We start from the raw sequence: 20,377 nt of genomic DNA, 5'->3' as shown, positions 1-20,377 counted from the left end.
AGGATAGTCGACGTTTTGAGCATAAGCTCTTCATCAAGAATGATCCAGAGACTAAGGTTATGCTCTGGGGACATGGGTTCAAATCCTGCATAGCAAATGGTGGAATTGGAATTTGGAGTCTAATGATGGTCACAAATCCACCATCAATTTTTTTGGGAAAATAAATACTATCTGGCTCACTACTGTCCTTTAGAGAAAGAAACTGCCACCCTGGTCTAGCCTATATGTGTCTCCAGATGCACAGCAATGTTGTTTACTCTTAATTGCCTTCTTTACATTTAGGGATTTGATTAAATGCCAGCCTAGACAGTGACGTACCCATGGATTAATAATAATAAAAAATCCCCTGAAAACTCCTTGTGTCAGCCTCACTATCTGTCTTAGTTTTCAAGGAGGAGGTAGATATAGCGCTTGCGGCTAAAAGGATCAAGGGATAGGAGTGGATTTAGGATACTGATCTCAATGATCAGCCACAAGTGGCTTGAATATTTCTTCTTCTTCTGTATCTTTCCACTTACTTTTGTTGGCAACAGCTTGTGAAACAATTGTGCTAAACTTAAGTTCGGGTGATTATAGCCACTTTTGTCACCCATGTCATTGGTGTGTATTTCTAAGTTGTGACCTTAGAAGTGATCCCTGTGGCACTTTATCCCCACTCTCTGGCCTCTATTAACTTGCCAATTTCAATCCATGCTAATATACCATCCCAACACCATGGGCTCTTATCCAATTAAGTGGTCTGAGATGGCCACTTTATTGAGCTGGTGGTCAGTTGGTTTGAGTTCCGTCATTCAGAGTGACATCAAGAGTGTGATTTTAATTCTCATACTGGCTGAGGTCACCATGAAGGTCCCACCACCTCAGGTTAAATTATTGTCAGTTGTCTCTTTATAATGAGTTAGCAGTCTTATTGTTCTCTGGGACTATGGTGGCTTTACTTTATTGCATTTTGGAAATCAAAATATATTACATCTACTGTCTCCCCTGTATTTACCCTGCTTCTTAACTCTTCAAAGAACTGTAATAAATTTGTTAGGCTTGACTTCCCCTTCAGAAGCCATGCTAACACTGCTTGTGTGTATTTTGTGTTTCAAATGCCTGTTGTTACATCCTTTATAATAGACTTTAAGATTTCCCAAACAAAATGGTGCATGTTAGAGGATCGTTGCTTTCTTTTGGTTGTTTTTCAGTGGTGGAACTGATTTCCTTGTGTTCTTAGAGCAGTAATTGCTGTTTTTATAAGTTTTGCATCATTTTTGGAACTTTAAAAAAAAAGGTGAAATACTTTAAACAGGAGTAAAAAGAGAGAGAGAGCAGGAGATGAAGTTTCAGGATAGCGACCATGTGGTAAGGTTAGAGACTGAAGAATTTCAAACAGCTCCAGAGATCAACAAGCAAACATCAAATAGTGCACTTTCAAAGCTGACTGACTGTCAAATTTCAAACATTTCTGTAGGTTGATCACAAAAAAAGACTGCAGTTGCACAGCTAACCTTGGGAAACCTAATATTAGAATTGTACATTCCAGCTATGAGAGATCAATGATGATGTCAGAGCCTGATCAGCTAAGTTCTTGAATTTAAGACTCATAAAACTTATAAATCTTAATGTTCTTTATGTAAGACTATTATAGTGAGTCAGTAGAGGGTTTCTTTTAATATATTTTACTGAGATCTGGCTCTTGATTGAATTTTAATATAAAAATAGGTATTAAAGTTATCCCAGGGCAGTATTTTGAACGTAAGACTGCGCAAATGCTGAGTTTTGAGGAAAATGTGGTGTTCATTTTTAGATATTTTCTAGGTCTATAGATTGTTAAAGGGGCAGAGATGGCTTTTTGCAGAGTGGTGCGCTTTTCCTGTCGGATCAGGGAGCATTTCAATCTTACTGGAGACAATTTCCAGAAGAAGTCTATTGAATTGTGAAACCTATTGGATTGCATGGATTGGTTGGAGCAGTTGGAGACAACAAGGAATTTACAGAAGTCAGGAGGTGTGATGCATGGCAGTTTCAGTAAGGTAGAAAAACTGCAGATATGGTCAGAAAGATGAGTTATTGTTAGGAAAAGTCGGGGAGGTGGGCAGATAGTACAGGAGTCTCTTGTGGCTATACCCATCGAAACAAATATCCTATTTTGGATACAGTAGGGCGTGCGTGCGTGTGGTGTGTGGTTTGTGTGGTGTATGCGTGCATGTGCGGGGGTGGGGGGAGGGAGATGAGAGTTGGCAGCATTACTAGCAGGCTTCAATTCTGTCTCAGGGCCCGTAGTACTCACAATGAGTTGTCTGCTCTGTTAGACTTTTTAAAAATTTCACCATCAAACTGTCACTTATTCAGAAATTCAAAAAATTCCGAATTCCGAAAACCAGTGGGTACCAAGCATTTCGGATAAAGGATTGTGCACTTGTACCATGATTGGCTCTATTGTAAACAGCAGTATACCAGACTCCAAGCAATCGACTCTCTAGTCAGGGACACAGACAGACAGTTCCGTGGTCATCAGTGAGACATCATAATAGTATGCTGCCTCCCTGGTGCCAGGGTCAAGGATATCTCGCAGAGGGTGCAGAATATTCTCAAAGGGCAGAGGGACCAGCAGGAGGTCATTGTACACGTTGGTATCAATGAAATAGGTAGAGAAAGGGACAAGGTTGCACTGAGATGAGGCAGAAGGCTAAAATGTAGGTCCGCAAGGGTAGTAACATCTGAATTAGTCTCGGTGATATGCACTAGCGAGGGTAGGAATTGCAGGATAGGGCAGGTGCATGCATGCCTAAGGAGCTGGTGTAAGGGGCAAGGATTCACATTTTTGGATCATTGGATAGAAGTGACCTGTATAAGGAGGATGGTTTGTACCTGAACTGGAAGGGACCCAATATCTCTGCGGGGAGATTTGCTCCTGCTACTTGGGAAACTAAACGAGGAAGGGATGGGGAGAGGGTGGGACCCAAAGACATAGTGAGAAAAGAGACAAGTCTGAGGCTGGTACAGTACAGATGATGAGCAGGCTAAACCAAGGCAGACGAGAGCAAGGCAGAGAATGAAGTAATACTGATAAATTAAACTGCATTTATTTCAATGAAAGAGGCCTGACAGGTAAGGCAGATGAATTTAGGTGGTGCTTGGGAACAAGGGTTTGGGATATCACAGCTAGCACAGAGAAAAAGAGAAGAGGGGGAATGAACATTTTCAGTTAAGGATAACATTACAGTTGTACTCAGGGAGGATATTCCTGGGAGAATGTCGAATGAAGTTAATGAGTGGAACTGAGAAATAAGAAAAGGATGATCACCTTATTGGGATTGTACTGGAGGCCCCTCCATAGTCCGTGGGAAATTGACAAGCAAACATGTAAGGTGATCTCAGAGGTCTATAAGAAATATAGGGTTATAAATTAGATTAGATTAGATTCCCTACAGTGTGGAAACAGGCTCTTCGGCCCAACAAGTCCACACCGACCCTCCGAAGAGCGACACCCCCCCCCGCATACAAGCCATCCCACCCCCACTAATCCACCTAATACTATGGGTAATTTAACATGGCCATTTCACCTAACCTGCACACCTTTGGACTGCGGGAGGAAACCGGAGCACCCGGAGGAAACCCACGCAGACACTGGGAGAATGTACAAACTCCACACAGACAGTCGCCTGAGTTTGGAATTGAATCTGGGACCCTGGTGCCGTGAGGCAGCAGTGCTAACCACTGAGCCACTGTGCCACCACAATGGTAGCAGATTTTAACTTCCCACACATAGACTGGAACTGCCACAGTGTCAACAGCTCGAATGGAGAGGAACTTGTTAAGTGTGCACAAGAAATTTTTCTGATTCAGTATGTGGATCTACCTACTAGAAAAGAAGCAAAACTTGACCTTTTCTTGGGTAATACGGCAGGGCAAATGACTGGCGTGTCAGTGGGGGAGCACTTTGGGGAAATGATCATTCTTCTATCAGTTTTAAAATAGTTATGGAAAAAGATAGACATGATCCAAAAGTTAAAGTTCTAAAGTGGAGTAAGGCAAATTTTGACAGTATTAGTCATGAACTTTCAAAAGTTGATTGGACATGGCTGTTTGCAGGTAAAGAAACAGTTGGAAAGTGAGAAGCCTTCAAAAATGAGATGAGAGTTCAGAGACAGTACATTCTTATTAGTGCTAAGGGCAAGGCTGATAAGTGTAGAGAATGCTGGATGACTAGAGACAGAGGCTCTAATCGAGAAAAAGGAGGCATGTGTCATATAGACAGCTGGTATCAAGTGAATTTCCAGAGGAGTAGAAGTGCAGTGGGAGAGTACTTCAGAGGGAAATCAGGAGGGCAAAACTAGGATATGGGATAGTTTTGGCAAATAGGATTAAGGTGAATTCAATGAGATTCTACAAATACATTAAGGGCAAAAAGAATAACAAGGCAGAGAATAGGAACCCTTAAAGATCAAAGAGGCCACTTATGTGCAGAACCGCAGGAGGTAGGTGAGATATTAAATGAATACTTTGCGTCAGTACCATGGAGAAGTACATGGAAGCTAGGGAACCTGGGAAAATAAATAGTGTTGTCTTGAAAAGTGTCCATATTACAGAGATGGTGGTGCTGGAGGTCTTAAAAAGCACAAAGGTGGATAAATCCCCAGGGTCTCTTCCCATAACTTTTGGGAAGCTAGGGAAGACGCTACTGGGTTCCTTACTAAGATATCTGTATCATTGACAGCCACAGGTGGGGTGCAGGAAGACTGAAGGATGGCTAATACGGTGCCATTATTTAAGAATGGCTACAAGGAAAAAACAGGGAGCTATAGACTGGTGAGCCTGACATCAACAGCAGGCAAGTTGTTAGAGAGGATTCTGAGGGACAGGATTTACATGCATTTGTAAAGGTAAGAACTGATAATGGACACAGTGTGTAGGAAATAGTGTCTCACTAATTTGATTGAGGTCGCACAATGTCTTGGCATTCTCTTGATCAGTTCACAGCGATTTATCTACTTTTGCACATTTTAAGATCTCCAGCACCTCTTCTTCTGTAATGTGGACTCTGTTCAACACATCATTACTTCCCAGAGTTCCCTAGCTTCCATGTCTTTCCCTATGGTAAAGACTGACAAGAAATATTTGTTTAGGATCTCACCCATCTCCAGTGGTTCCACACATAGATGATCTCACTGATCTTTAAGAGGGCCTATTCCCTCCCTACACTTTTTCCCTTAATCAACTTGTACAATCTCTTTGGATTCTCCTTTACCTCAGTGATGTCCAGAGTGGTAGAGATCTACTGCACAAAAAAAAAAATCCCGACCCACTGAGTCAGTTAAAAACAACCACCGAACTATTCCAATCCCACTTTCCAGCACTTGGCTTTGTGTGCCTTGGAATTTCAAGTGTACGTCAAAAATTTCTTGAATTCTAGGAGGGTTTTGGTCTCTACCGCCCTTAGAGCAGTGAGTTCCAGATTCCCACCAAAAATTCTTCTTCACAACCCATCTAAACATCCTGCCCATCAGCTTAAATTAAGCCCCCTGTCAATGATCCTTTCACAAAAGGGTAAAGTTTCTTCCTAACTACCCATCTATGCCCCTCAATTTTATAAATCTCAATCAAGAGATTCGATCTCATCTACTTCAAGGAAAACCATCTGAGTCTATTCGATCTCTCTTCATAACTAACTTTCCAGCCCAGGTAAAGCACCTCTGAAACCTCTTCAATGCTATCACATTCTTTCTTTAATGTGGATTCCACAATAAACCAATGTTTTATACAGATCCAGTATAACCTCCCTGCTTCTAAGCTCTATGCCCTGGCTAATAAAGGCAATTATCTCATTTGCCACCTTAACCACTTTATCAAAATGTCTTGCGACCTTAAGGTGGACATGCACATCAATGACCCTCTGATTCTTGGTGCTTTCGAGGGCCCTTCTGTTCATCATGTATTCCCTTGCTTTGTTTGTCCTCCACAAGTGCATCACCTCACACTTAACAGATTGAACTCCATTTACCACGGAGCAGTCCATCTGGCCAGCCTCTCGATATCCTCCTCACTATTTACTACCCCAAATTTCATATCCACAAACTTATTGATTAACCTCCTACATTCACATTTAAACCATTTATATGTAACATGCGTAACTAACCAAAAGAAGAAAGAGAGAGAGAGATTGTTAGCATATTTGTTGTAGCCTAGAGGGAATTTGGTCTGTTCGTAAAGATTGTAATTTAACTGACCAGTCAGTACAACTAATTGGTATAAATGCAGGCTTAGATGAACGCTGGGTTTCAGTGAGTAAGGCAAGCAAGGTAAAGGCAAGGTTAGATTCTTTGATCTTTTTCAGTGTATAGGGATAGAGATAGCAGTTAGGGCAGTGGTGTGCTCCTCTTGCCAAATGTGAGAGATCAGGGAGCAGTCTCGTGTCCCAGAAGACTACGTCTGTAAGAAATGCAACCGACTGCAGCTCCTCACAGACTGCACTGTTTGGTGGGAGTGGCAGTTGGACACACTGAGGAGCATACAGATGGCAGAGTGTGAGCTAGACACCAGGTACTGGGAAGTGGTCACACCAGAGATTCAGTCAGGAAGATGGGTGACCACCAGGAGGGGTGGGCAGGTAGTGCAGGAGGCTATTCCCCTCTCAAACAAGTATACCGTTTGGATAGTGTTTGGGGAAGGATGGGGGGGAAACAGCAGCAGCTAGGCCTGTGGCACCACAACTGGGTCTGCTGTAGAGCACGGTCAGGCAAGATCCAAGTGGTTGGAGACACATTAGTTAGGAGCATAGACAGACATTTCTGTGGTCGCATTCGAGACTCCAGGATGGTGTGTTGCTTCCCTGGTGCTAGGGTCAAGGATGTCTTTGATTGGTTACAGATAAATCTTAAGGGACAGGGTGAGCAGCCAGAGGTCATGGTGCACATTGGTACCAACGACATCAATAGTAAGGAGGATAAAGGTCCTGCACAGTGAGTACAGGGAGTTAGGAAAGAGGCTGAAGAGCAGGACCTTGAGGGTAGTAAATTCTGAGTTGCTACCAATGTCACGTGCTAGTGAGGCAAGGAATAGAAAGATAAGACATATGAATACGTGACTAAGGAGCTGGTGCTGGAGACAGAGTTTCAGGTTCTTGGATCATTGGGACCTCTTCTAGGGCAGGTGACCTGTAAAAGAGGGACAGGTTGCGCCTAAACTGGAGGGGAACCAATATCCTTGCAGGGAGGTTTGCTAGTGCTACTCAGCAGAGTTTAAACTAGAACGGCAGGGGGCTAGGAACCATTGCAGCATGTTAGCAAGTAGACAGATTGAGGGGAAGGTAGAAGTTAGAACCAGTAAATCAGAAAGAATTGACATGCAGAGACAGGTAAATGAACACGATAGTACTAATGGACTGAAGTGTGTTCATTTCAATGCAAGGAGTACTACAGGTAAGGCAGATGAGCTTAGAGTCTGGATCAGTACAAAGGACTATTACAGAGACTTGGGTGAGAAGGGGAACAGGAATGGCTGCTCAATGTTCCATGTTTTGTTATTTTAGATGAGAGAGAGAAGGTAAAAGTAGTGAAGCAGTTGCATTACTAATCAGGGAGAATGTCACCTCTGCACTCAGAGAGGGCATGTGGCAGGGTCATCCACTGAGGCAATATGGGTAGAGCTCAAAAATAAGATGGGTGCAATCACTATGATAGGATTATAGGTCCCCCCCCCCCAACAGCCACCGAGAGATTGAGGAACAAATATGTAGGCAAATTATGGAAAGGTGCAAGAAGAAGAGTTGTCATTGTGAGTGACTTTAATTTCCCAAATATTAACTGGGACGCCCTTAGAGCCAGAGGTTTAGAGGGAGCAGAATTTGTCAAGTGCATCCAAGAGGTTTTCTTGAAACAGTATGTGGACAGTCCAACTAGAGGAGGGGACCACACTAGACTTTGTATTGACTAATGAGCCTGGCCAGGTGACTGGCCTTTCAATGGGAGACAATTTTGGAAACAGTGATCTCAACTCCTTCAGTTTTAAGATAGCGGTGAACAAGGATAAGTCAGGTCCATGTTGAAAGGTACTAAATTAGGGGAGGGCAAATTACATCAGTATTAGGCAGGAGCTAGGGAGTGTTAATTGGGAAGAGCTGTTATCAGACATGTCCACATTTGACATGTGGGAACTGTTTAAAGACCCTCTGAGAGTTCAAGACAGGCACGTTCCACTGAGGAAGGAAAGAAAGGAAGGCAAGGTAAGGGACCTTGCATAACGAAGGAGGTTGTGAATTTAGTCAAAAGGGAAAAAGAAGCATATACAAGTTTAGGAAGCTAAAATTGGACAGGACCCATGAGAAACATAAAGAAAACAGCAAAGTACTCCAGCAGAGAATTAGGAGAGCAAGAAGAGGCTATGAAATGACCTTGGCAAGTACGGTTAAAGAGAATCCAAAGGCATTCTATGCATACATTACCAACAAGAGGAAAACCCGAGAGAAGCTAGACCACTCAAGAATAAAGGAGAATAAAAGGAGACAGAGGTTGTGGGTGAGATCCTAAATGAGTACTTTGCATTGGTATTCACCCAGGATAAGGATATGGAGGGTAGTGAGATTTGTGTGGAGCATGCTAATATGCTAGGACATTTTGAGATCAAGAAAGAGGTGGTATTAGACCTCTTGAACAGCATTAAGGTGGAAACGTCCACAGGGACCAATGATAACTATCCCAGGTTATTGAGGGAGGCCTTGACCAAGATCTTTGCATCCCTGCTAGCCACTGGAAAGGTCACAGAGGACTGTCAAGTAGCTAATGTTGTTCCTTTTTTCGAGAAGGGAAACAAGGATAATCCAAGAAACTATAGACTGGGGAGTCTCACATTGGTGGTTGGGAAACAACTGATAAGTATTCTTAGGGATAGGATTTAGATGCATTTGGAAAAGCATGGCCTAATTTGGGACAGTTAGCATAGCTTTGTGCGGTGCAGATCATGCCTGACTAACTTGTTTGAATTTTTGAGGAGATGACGAAGGTGATCGATGAAGGTACAGGAGTTGATGTTGTTTACACAGATTTTAGTAAGGTTTTCAACAAGGTCCCTCACAGTAAGCTCATCCGGAAGATTAAAGATTCATGGGATCCACAGTGACTTGGCTTGCCATAGAAGGCAGAAGATAGTGGTGGAAGGGTACTTTCTAGGTTGGAGGTCTATGACTAGTGAGTTTTGAGAAGATTTGTAGCTCAGGTTGAGACTTTGGATGTAGGTTTACTTGCTGAGCTGCAAGGTTAATTTCCAGAAGTTTTTGTTACCCTACTAGGTAACATCTTCAGTGGGCCTCAGGCGAAGCAATGCTGAAAATTCCTGCTTTCTATTTATAGGTCTGTGTTTCTTTGGATTGGCGATGTCATTTCCTGTGATGTTATTTCATGTGGGGAAGTCACGTACCTTTTCTTTTCTCAGGGGGTGGTAGATGGGATCTAACTCTATCTGTTTGTTGATAGAGTTCTGGTTGGAATGCCATGCTTCTAGGAATTCTCATGCGTGTCTTTGTTTGGCTTGTCCTAGGATGGATGTGTTGTCCCAGTCGAAATGCTGTCCTTCCTCCTCCGTATGTGAGGATACTAGCGAGAGAGGGTTGTGTCTTTTTGTGGCTAGTTGGTGTTCATGTATCCTGGTGGCTAGTTTTCTGCCTGTTTGTCCAATGTAGTGTTTGTTACAGTCCTTGCATGGTATTTTGTAAATGACATTAGTTTTGCTTGTTGTCTGTATAGGGTCTTTCAAGTTCATTAGCTGCTGTTTTAGTGTGTTGGTGAGTTTGTGGGCTACCATGACTGCCAGACGACTCAGACCCCTTAGCATCATGGTGGGTGATGGGGTCATAACACTGTGCAAACTCCACAGTTGCCAGAGGCTGGAATCAAACCCGAGTCCCTGGTGCTGTGAGGCAGCAGTGCTAACCACGGAGCCACCTTGCTGCCTCAACGGGCTGAGGCTTGGACCCATCTTATTGGAGTCTATTTTGAAATGTCTAATAGTACAGCACTTAGAAATACATATTATGATCAATAATATGATCAAGTAGATTCAGCACGGGTTCATGAAGGGGAAATCATGCCTGACAAATTTTCTAGAATTCTTTGAGGAGGCAAAAAAAAAGGGGAAACAGTGGATGCAATATATATCAAACTTTTTATTAACTGGCAACTATGGGACCAGAAGTGTGCCGGTTGATCAAATTTTTGAATAAACAAGAGGTCCACATAATCTATGTAATAGAAACATTATGCAAGGGGTATACACATCTCTGCTAAATTTTATTTACAGCATAAAACATTCGACTTTGCCTTAAATAAAACTTACCGGCAGACAGCCTTCTCACTTGCGCCCTCATCTGGCTAATCTGACAGCATGGCAGATAGCGATATTTGAGAAGAAATCGACTCCAAATTGAATCAACTGTTAATATTTTGTGTGGCTGTTCAATTGAACAATTGGGATATATACATTGGGGTAACTTAATTAAAAACTATAATAACTGAACATCATAATACAGTAAACTTCACGATTTGAGGGGTATAATTCTTGCCAGTTTATTGAGTGTGCCAGTTCACGAAGTGCTGGTTAAAACAAAGTTTGCTATATTTGAATTTTCAGGAAGTGTTCCACACGCTAGGCTACTTAATAAAATCAGAACCCATGTTGCTGGAATCAGAATTAGAAGTGATCTTATTTAACAATACAAAATTCTTAAGGGTCTTTTTATCATAGAATCTCTACACTGTAGAAACAGGCCTTTTAGCCCAACAAGTCCACGCCAACCCTCTGAAGGGCATCCTACCCAGACTCACCTCCCCGTTTGGAATTTCTAACCCTGCATTTCCCATGGCTAACCCACACATCCCTGGACACGATGGGAAATTTAGAATTGCAAATCCACCTAATCTGCACATCTTTGGACTGTAGGAGGAAACCACAGCAGTGGGGTTTGGGGGGGGGGGGGGGAAAGAGGGAATTGAACCTGGGTCCCTGGCACTGGGAGGCAGCAGTGCTAATCACTGAGCCATCACGCCGCCTGACTTTACAGGGTAGTTGTAGAACAATACATTCCCCTTGTGGAAAAATCTAGAACCCGAAGGCATAACCTCAGAATAAGGGGTCGCACATTTAAGACCCTCTTCACTCAAAGGGTCATGATTGTGGAATTCATACTCAGAGGGTTGACGAGCTGGATCATTAAATATATTTAAGGCTGCGATAGATTTTAAACCCGTCAGGAATCAAGGGATATGAGGAAAGGTAGGAATGTAAATTTGAGAACCATCAGATCAGCCATGATCTCAATATATGTTGGAGATGACTTGATGGGCTGAATGGCTTACTTCTGCTCCTACTTCTTATAGTCTTGTTCTTAGGCCGGTGCTGGAATGTTACTGTCAAACAGGTTAATTTTCAGACAGAGAACCCACCAGGGTCAGAAGGTACAGGCTTTACATAGGGATACAAGAGTACAAAATGAGGAACATGAATAAACCATGTGGCTTGCAGAACGCAAAAGCATGGTCTCAGAGTGAAGGGACAACTGTTTAGAATTGAAAAGAGCAGAAATTTTCTTCAGCTAGAGGGTGGTGAATCTGTGGAGCTCATTGCTGCAGAAGCCAGTGGAGGCCAAGTCATTTTGTGTATTTAAGACAAAGATAGATGAGTTATTGGTTAATAACAGGATCAAGGGTTACCAGGAGAAGGGAGGAGAATGGAGTTGAGATACATATCATCCATGGTGTCCCACTTGCTATTTATGTGTCTTAGTTTGTTGTGGTGAGTGTTATCATTTCCAGTACTGTTTCTGAGAGGTTGCTAAGTGGGGTCCAGATCTATATGCTTGTAAATGCAGTTCCAGTTTGAATGCCAGGCCTCTAGGAATTCCCGCACATGTCTTTGTATGGCCTGTCCCAGGATGGATGCATTGCCGCAATTGAACTAGGGTGCCTGTTCATCTGCATGTATGAAAACTAGTGATAGTTGATGGCTAGTTCATTCTCATGTATTCTGTTGGCTAGTTTCCTGCCGGTTTGTCTGATGTAATGTTTGCTGCAGTCGTTGCAGGCTAATTTGTATATTCGTTTGTTCTGCTGGCTGTGGGTATGGGCTCCTTTAACTTCATCAGTAGTTCAAAGTTTGGGAGAAGATTTGTAGCTCGGGTGCTCGTTGTTGTGGTTCTGTTCGCCGAGCTGGTAATTTGTCTTGCAAACATTTCGTCCCCTGTCTAGGTGACATCCTCAGCGCTTGGAAGCCTCCTGTGAAGCGCTTCTGTGCTGTTTTCTCCGGACTTGTGCCTCACAACACACTTCACATTCAAAAACCAAATATACGAACAAATCAACGGAACACCCATGGGCTCACCGATCTCTGGACTCATAGCAGAAGCAATAATGCAAAGGTTAGAACAAACAGTCTTACCACAACTTCAACCCAAACTCTGGGTCAGATACGTGGACGACACCTTTGTAATAATTAAAAACACAGAAATACAGAACACACACCAGATCAACACCACACTCACAGGAATCCGATTCACTAGAGAGGAAGAAAAGGGCAACCAACTCCCATTCCTAGACGTGATGGTACAGAGAACACCGAACGGAGAATTCACCACAAAGGTTTACAGGAAAGCCACACACACAGACCAAGTCCTAAACTATGAAAGCAACCACCCCAACACACACAAACGAAGTTGCATCAGGACACTATTCAAAAGGGCCACAACACACTGCAGCACACCAGAACTACAAAAAGAGGAAGAGGAACACCTATACAAAGTATTCGCCAAAAACGGATACCCTCGCAATTTCATCAACAGATGCCTAAGGGAGAGACAACGGAACGAGGACATGCTGCAACCCAAAGGACTAGCCACACTACCATACATCAGAAGCATTTCTGAACTGACAGCCAGACTACTGCGACCACTAGGACTCATAACAGCAGACAAACCAACAGCCACGCTCAGACAACAACTCACCAGGACAAAGGACCCGATACCCAACATGAGCAAAACTAATGTAGTGTACAAAATCCCATGCAAGGACTGCAGAAAACAGTACATCGGACAAACAGGAAGATAGTTAACGATCAGTATACACGAACACCAACTAGCCACGAAACGACACGACCAGCTATCCTTAGTAGCCACACACACAGACGACAAGCAACATGAATTCGACTGGGACAACACTACCATTATAGGGCAAGCCAAACAGAGAACAGCCAGGGAATTCCTAGAGGCATGGCACTCATCCACAGACTCTAACAACAAACACATCAACCTGGACCCAATATACCAGCCACTACAGTGGACAGCTCGAACTGACAACCGGAAGCGGCAGAGACAGGCCACTATAAATGCCGGAGAAAACAGCACAGAAACGCTTCACAGGAGGCTCCCAAGCACTGAGGATGTCACCTAGACAGGGGACGAAACGTTTGCAAGACAAATTACCAACTTGGTGAACAGAACTTCATCAGTAGTTGTTTTAGTATAGTAGCAGATTCCTCCAAAACCTCAAACTGGGGTAGTGTACTCAGATGAATAAAGAACTGATTGGCAGACAGGAAACAAAGAGTAGGAATAAAGGTTATTTTTTCCCTAAGTGACAGGGAGTGACTAGTGGAGCATCACAGGGACCGTGAGCAATTGTGGAACATCCTCCTCAAATTGATTGCTCGCAAAAGTTTGTTACCATTTTCTGCCTGCTTCAGGATGACATGCAAGCTGTGACCCTTATCAACGGATCCACCACAGGCCCAAACTGGGGTCAAGCAGGGCTGCATCATTGGACCAACTCTCTTCTATACTTTCCACATGCAACACTCCACTCCAACTCCCTAAAGATCCCTCCTGGAGTAGAGATAACCTACAGACAAACAGGAAACCGTTCAATCTTTGATGCCTCCAGGTCAGAACCAAGACCACCCCAACTGTCATCAAGCTGGAGTCCAGGACTAGTACACACATTCAAAGGCTGAGCTACAAATTAACACTGTCAACACATTCACTGAGGTGGATGAGAGAATGGGCTCAGGTTAAATATCCCGAAAACTAAAGTTCTCTTCCTGCCTGCTTGTACCACATTCACTGCTTCTCGGCATTCAAAATATGCAATGAGCCCCTGGACAACGTGGATCATTTCCCATTCCTTGGGAACCTCCCCCTCAGTGAGAGCAGACCATGATGATGAAATCTAACACTGATTCCAATGCAGTCTTCAGATGCCTAAGGAACAGTGTGGTCAAAGTCTAAGGCTCAAACTCAACACCACGCTCTTGTTCTACAGAGCAGATGTGGTCCTCACCCTCATGTATGCATCAGGAACATGGATCATGTGCAGCAGACACTTCATCTCTCTGGACAGTTATCACCTGCTAACTTCCCAAATCTTGCAAATTCACCAACAGGGTAGGAATAACAACTGAAGCATGCTCTCTCAGGTCAATTGGGAGGTCATGTTGTGGCTGTACAGGACATTGGTTAGGCCACTGTTGGAATATTGCGTGCAATTCTGGTCTCCTTCCTATCGGAAAGATGTTATGAAACTTGAAAGGGTTCAGAAAGGGTTGGAGGATTTGAGCTATAGGGAGAGGCTGAACAGGCAGGGGCTGTTTTCCATGGAGGTTCGGAGGCTGAGGGGTGACCTTATAGAGGTTTACAAAATTATGAGGGACATGGATAGGATAAATAGGCAAAGTCATTTCCCTGGGGTTGGAGAGTCCAGAACTAGAGGGCATAGGTTTAGGGTGAGAGGGGAAAGATATAAAAGAGAACTAAGGGGCAAATGTTTCAAGCAGAAGGTGGTATGTGTATGGAATGAGCTGCCAGAGGAAGTGGTGGAGGCTGGTACAATTGCAACATTTAAGAGACATTTGGATGGGTATATGAATAGGGTTTGGAGGGATATAGGCCGGTGCTGGCAGGTGGGACTAGATTAGGTTGGGATATCTGGTCGGCATGTACGGGTTGGACTGAAGGGTAAAGCTGTAAACCTCTATGACTCTAATCGAGGCACTGATCACTCACATTGAACTCTGAGTAGACCACATTATCCGTATGTCCAACACAAGACTTCCTAAAAATTGTGCTCTACTCTGTTTTGCAATGGTATTCATTAGGGGGCCAGATGAAACTCTACAAGGACACTCTGAAAGTCTTCCTAAATAAATGCAACATTCCCATAAGCACATGAGAATTATTTGCCCTAGAATGCACTAACTGGGGAAAAAGCATCCGCAACAGCACCAACCACTTTAAGTGTCACTGAATGGAGCATGCGGAGGCCAAGTGTCAACAATTGAAAGAGCATGCGGCATTTAAAAGACATCTGGACGAGTACATGGAGATAGGAAAGGCTTAGAGGGATGTAGACCAAATAAATACAAGCAGGACTAGTTTAGTTTGGAAAACTTGGTTGGCATGGACGAGTAGGATTGAAGGGTCTGTTTCCACGCTTCAAGACTCTATGCTCTATAATTCAGAACGTCCCACCCATTTCCCTCATAAAACACCATCTGCCTCACTTATGGCAGGGTTTGTGAATCCAGCATTGGATTATTCAGCCACTGCAGAACCCATTCCCCTGAAGTGGAAGAAAGACTGCCTTGAGGGACTGCTAAAGATAAAGAAACTGAATGGATCAGGGCTTGTACCCCAGATATTCATTACATACATTTATAATTTAGGGAACTAAATTTAACATGTCTAGGTTGACAGATGACATAAAGCTGGGTGGGAATGTGAATTGAGAGCAGGAGCAGAGATGCTTCCGTGTGATTTGGACAAGTTGAGTGAATGGGCAAATGTATGGCTGATGAAAGAATGATGTGTAATAATGAGAAGTTATCCACTTTGGTAGCAAAAACAGGTTATTATCTGAACAACAATAGATAGGAAATGGGGAAGATGTAACCTAAATGTCCTGTACTCCAGTCACTGAAAGGAAGTGTGCAGATGCAACAGGTGATGAAGAATGCAAATAGAGACAGGATTTGAGCGCATGGGTAGGGATGTCTTGTTGCAATTGTACAGATTCTTGGGTGAGACCACATGTAGAGTATTGTGTGCAATTTTGGTCTCTGTAGCTCAGCAAAGACATTCTGGCAATGATGGAGTATGACTTACCAGACTAATTCCTGGGGTGGTAGCACTGATTTATGAAGAGAGTCTGAATCAGTTAGGACTATATTCACTGGAATTTAGAGAATTAGGGAAAAACTCATGGAAGTCGATCAAAAGGCCAATTTTGATGGCATTAGGCAAGAACTTTCAAAAGCTGATTGGGTGCAGGTGTTCACAGGTCAAGGGAAAATGACTGGAAAATGGGAAACCTTCAGAAATGAGATAACAAGAATCCAGAGATAGTATATTCCTGTTAGGGTGAAGGGAAAGGCTGGTAGGTATAGAGAATGCTGGATGACTAAAGAAATTGAGGGTTTGGTTAAGAAAACAAAGCAAGCATATGTCAGGTGTAGACAGGATAGAGTAAGGGAATCTTCAGAAGAGTTTAAGGCAGTAGGAGTATACTTAAGAGGGAAATCAGGAGGGCAAAAAGGGGACACGAGATAGCTGTGACAAATAGAGTTAAGGAGAATCCAAAGGGTTTTTACAAATACATTAAGAACAAAAGGGTAACTTGGGAGAGAATAGGGCCCTTTAAAGATCAGCAAAGCAGCCTTTGTGAGGAGCTGCAGGAGATGAAGGAGATATTAAACCAGTATTTTGCATCAGTATTTACTGTGGAAAGGAAAAGGAAGATATAGAACGTCGGGAAGTAGATGGTGACATCTTGATAAATGTCCATATTACAGAGGAGGAAGAGCTGGATGTCTTGAAATGCATAAAAGTGGATATATCCCCAGGACCTGATCAGGTGTACCCTAGAACTCTGTGGGAAGCTAGAGAAGTGATTGCTGGGCCTCTTGTTGAGGCATTTGTATCATCAATAGTCACAGGTGAGGTGCCGGAAGACTGGAGATTGGCTAATGTGGCGCCACTATGTAAGAAAGATGGTAAGCACAAGCCAGGGAACTATAGACTGATGAGCCTGACGTCGGTGGTGAGCAAGTTGTTGGAGGGAATCCTGAGGGTCAGGATGTACATGTATTTGGAAAGGCAAGGACTGATTAGGGATGGTCAACATGGCTTTGTGCATGGGAAATCATGTCTCACAAACTGAATTGAGTTTTTGAAGAAATAACAAAGAGGATTGGTGAGTGCAGAGTGGTAGATGTGATCTGTATGGACTTCAGTAAGGCGTTTGACAAGGTTCCCCTTGGGAGACTCGTTAGCGAGGTTAGATCTCATGGAATACAGGGAGAACTAGCCATTTAGATACAGAACTGACTCAAAGGGAAATGACAGAGGGTGGTGGAGGGTTGTTTTTCAGACTGGAGCCCCATGACCAGTAGAGTGCCACAAAGATTGGTGCTGGGTCTACTACCTTTCATCATTTATATAAATTATTTGGATATGAGCATAAGAGGTATAGTTAGTAAGTTTGCAGACGCCAAAATTGGAGGCGTAGTAGACAGCGAAGGTTACCTCGGATCACAACAGGATCTTGATCAGATGGGCCAATGGGCTGAGAAGTGGCAGATGGAGTTTAATTTAGATAAATGCGAGGTACTGCATTTTGGGAAAGCAAATTTTAGCAAGACTTATACACTTAATTGTAAGGTCTTAGGGAGTGCTGCTGAACAAAGAGACCTTGGAGTACAGGTTCATAGCTCCTTAAATGTAGAGTCGCAGGTAGATAGGATAGGGAAGGTGACATTTGGCATGGTTTCCTTTGTTGGTCAGAGTATTGAGTACAGGAGATGGGTGGTCATGTTGCGGCTGTACAGGACATTGGTTAGGCCACTGTTGGAATATTGCATGCAATTCTGGTCTCCTTCCTATTGGAAGGATGTTGTGAAACTTGAAAGGGTTCAGAAAAAATTTACAAGGATGTTGCCAGGGTTGGAGGGTTTGAGCAATGGGGAGAGGATGAATAGCTCAGGACTGTTTTCCCTGGAGAGTCAGAAGCTGAGGAGTTATGTTATAGAGGTTTATAAAATCATAAGGGGCATGGATAGGGTAAATAGACAAGGTATTTTCCTTAGGTGGGGTAGTCCAGAACTAGAGGGCACAGGTTTAAGGTGAGAGGGGTAAGATATAAAAGAGACCTAAGAGGCATCTTTTTCACACAGTACCAGTGTTCAACATTCTAAGGATATAAGGCAGACCATTTAGGATTGAGATGAGGAGAACTTTCTTCATCCAGAGAGTGGTGAGCCCATGCAATTCGCTACCACAGTTAAGGCCAAAACACAATGTTTCAAGATATTGATGCAGTTCTTAGGGCTAAAGGGATAAAAGGGTATGGGAAGAAAGTGGGAACAGGTACTGAGTTGGATAATCAGCAATGATCATATTGAATTCCAGAGCAGGCTTGAAGGGTAAAAGTCCACATAACAATACATTGCAGGGGATCATCTTTTCTGAAGTCATTCTCGAAGCATCACAGCTGCTGGGGTCTGTTGTGGCGCAGTGGCAGTTTTGAGCCAAGAAACCTGGGTTCAAATCCTACCTTCTGCAGAGGTGTGTAATAACACTGCTGAACAGGTTGATTAAAAATATTTTTAAGCACCACAGTTGGTTACATATTTAATAAGCAAGAGGTGGGAGAAAAGCACCCATTTTAGATTATTAAAAAGGTGATTCCCGCCATTTATCTGTAATCCTGGAATGACCTTTGCCAAAATTGATCCCACTTTTCATCCAACATGCATGTGCACTCCATTTTTCACTGAGTAATTTGTTAATGATCATGAGGGAGATCTTCCTATTGATTTGTTCATGTCTTAGCGTAAGAATTCAGTGATCGATTGTGGAATTCCTTACTGCTTTCCTGACGGAGAACAGCCAATTAAGGGAACTGAATGTGGATCTGTCCTGCTATAATTATCATATCAGGCAGTGCATTAATCTACAAAGCTGTTGAGGAAACCTCGAAACATGGTACCCAGCCAAATCTCCAAATTATAAAGAACAGAGATTCAAAAGAATTAAAAATGCTGAAAATAACAAGAGAAGACAACAGGTGGGGCTCTACTATGTTAATGATAATTGGTAGTTTCAGGGTGTGTTCTCCTAAATATATGCTATTTTGCAAAATATCTATACTTAATGTAAATATTGCTGTTAAGTATACCTCATACAAGCAAAATAACATTGGTGATGTGACACTGTAAATCTTTAATTACTGATCCTTTTAATCATGTCTATCTGAACTGAAACACTCCACTGTAAATAAACTAACATGATCTTGTATAAGGTATTTACAAGAAATCATATATTTTGTGAACACCACCACGTGTACAGGCTTCCAACTAATTTTCTTCTATGTATACTGCTATCAATGTTTTACATTATACAGTTATGATGAACCTTTTTCAGTACTTCCATGACAGCCAGAAGTTAGAAAAGAATCAAATCTCTGGTACTTAAGCAGAAATCCTGGGAGCTAAAGGGGTACAATCAACCATAAAGTTCAAGAACAGCAGGCTCTCAACTTTTGTCACCTCAAATATTGGGAGACTTCTTAGTTTCTCTCTTAAACATCAATTCTACTTATTAATTTCTCACTTAACAATTATATCTTATCCTTGCTTTTGTGTTCACCCTTTGTTGTCAAAAGTTACCATGACAACAAGAGTTTGAATAAGTTCATGACTATGATGTCTTCAAAGATGGTTAATCAGTTCAGTTTTAACATGAAAAGATCTGTGGCATGTTGGACATATGCACTGGTGGGGGTAGAAGCTCATAATTCTAGATTTACTACTGATCATAGGTGGTGGTGGTACTGCTACTAATAAGACTGTACCACACTCAGCAATAAGGTGCAAGGTTCACCTTGGTCTCTCTGGTGTGTCCTTGAAGCTCTTTTATTGGCCTCCACATGACTTTTTTTTTCAATTAACTTGCTGTACAAGAGTTTTCTCAGCAAGTGCTCATGAGACATCTGGATAGTTGCCCTGACTATCATTTCATGGGATGTGGGCTTTGCTAGCTAGGTCATTTATTGCACACTTCAAATTGCCATCAGGAAGTTGGCGTGAGCTGCCTTCTTTACTTGCTACAGTACTGTTAGGTAGCTCACAGTACTGTTAAAAATTACACAACACCAGGTTATAGTCCAACAGGTTTATTTGGAAGCACTACTCCTTTATCAGGTAGCTGCGGAGCTAATTTATAGCAAAAGATTAGAGTCAGGCAACTGAAATGAAATATTGAACAAAACTAGATTGCTGTTTAGTATTTCAACTTTTAGAATGGGTTGCAAGTTTTGGTTCATTAATATGTAAATCCCAAAATTTCTTTTAAGTTACATTC

At 42.7% G+C, this 20,377-nt stretch overlaps 1 protein-coding gene across 14 annotated transcripts in view; it reads right to left on the bottom strand.

Moving 5' to 3' along the window:
* dym (dymeclin) overlaps positions 1–20,377 on the bottom strand; it is a 559,079-nt gene that overhangs the window by 155,408 nt on the left and 383,294 nt on the right. The window lies entirely within an intron of this gene.

Source organism: Chiloscyllium punctatum, chromosome 1 (assembly GCF_047496795.1).
Source record: "Chiloscyllium punctatum isolate Juve2018m chromosome 1, sChiPun1.3, whole genome shotgun sequence".
Taxonomy (NCBI): Eukaryota; Metazoa; Chordata; class Chondrichthyes; order Orectolobiformes; family Hemiscylliidae; genus Chiloscyllium; species Chiloscyllium punctatum.
This window is presented reverse-complemented; position numbering and strand designations above follow the sequence as displayed.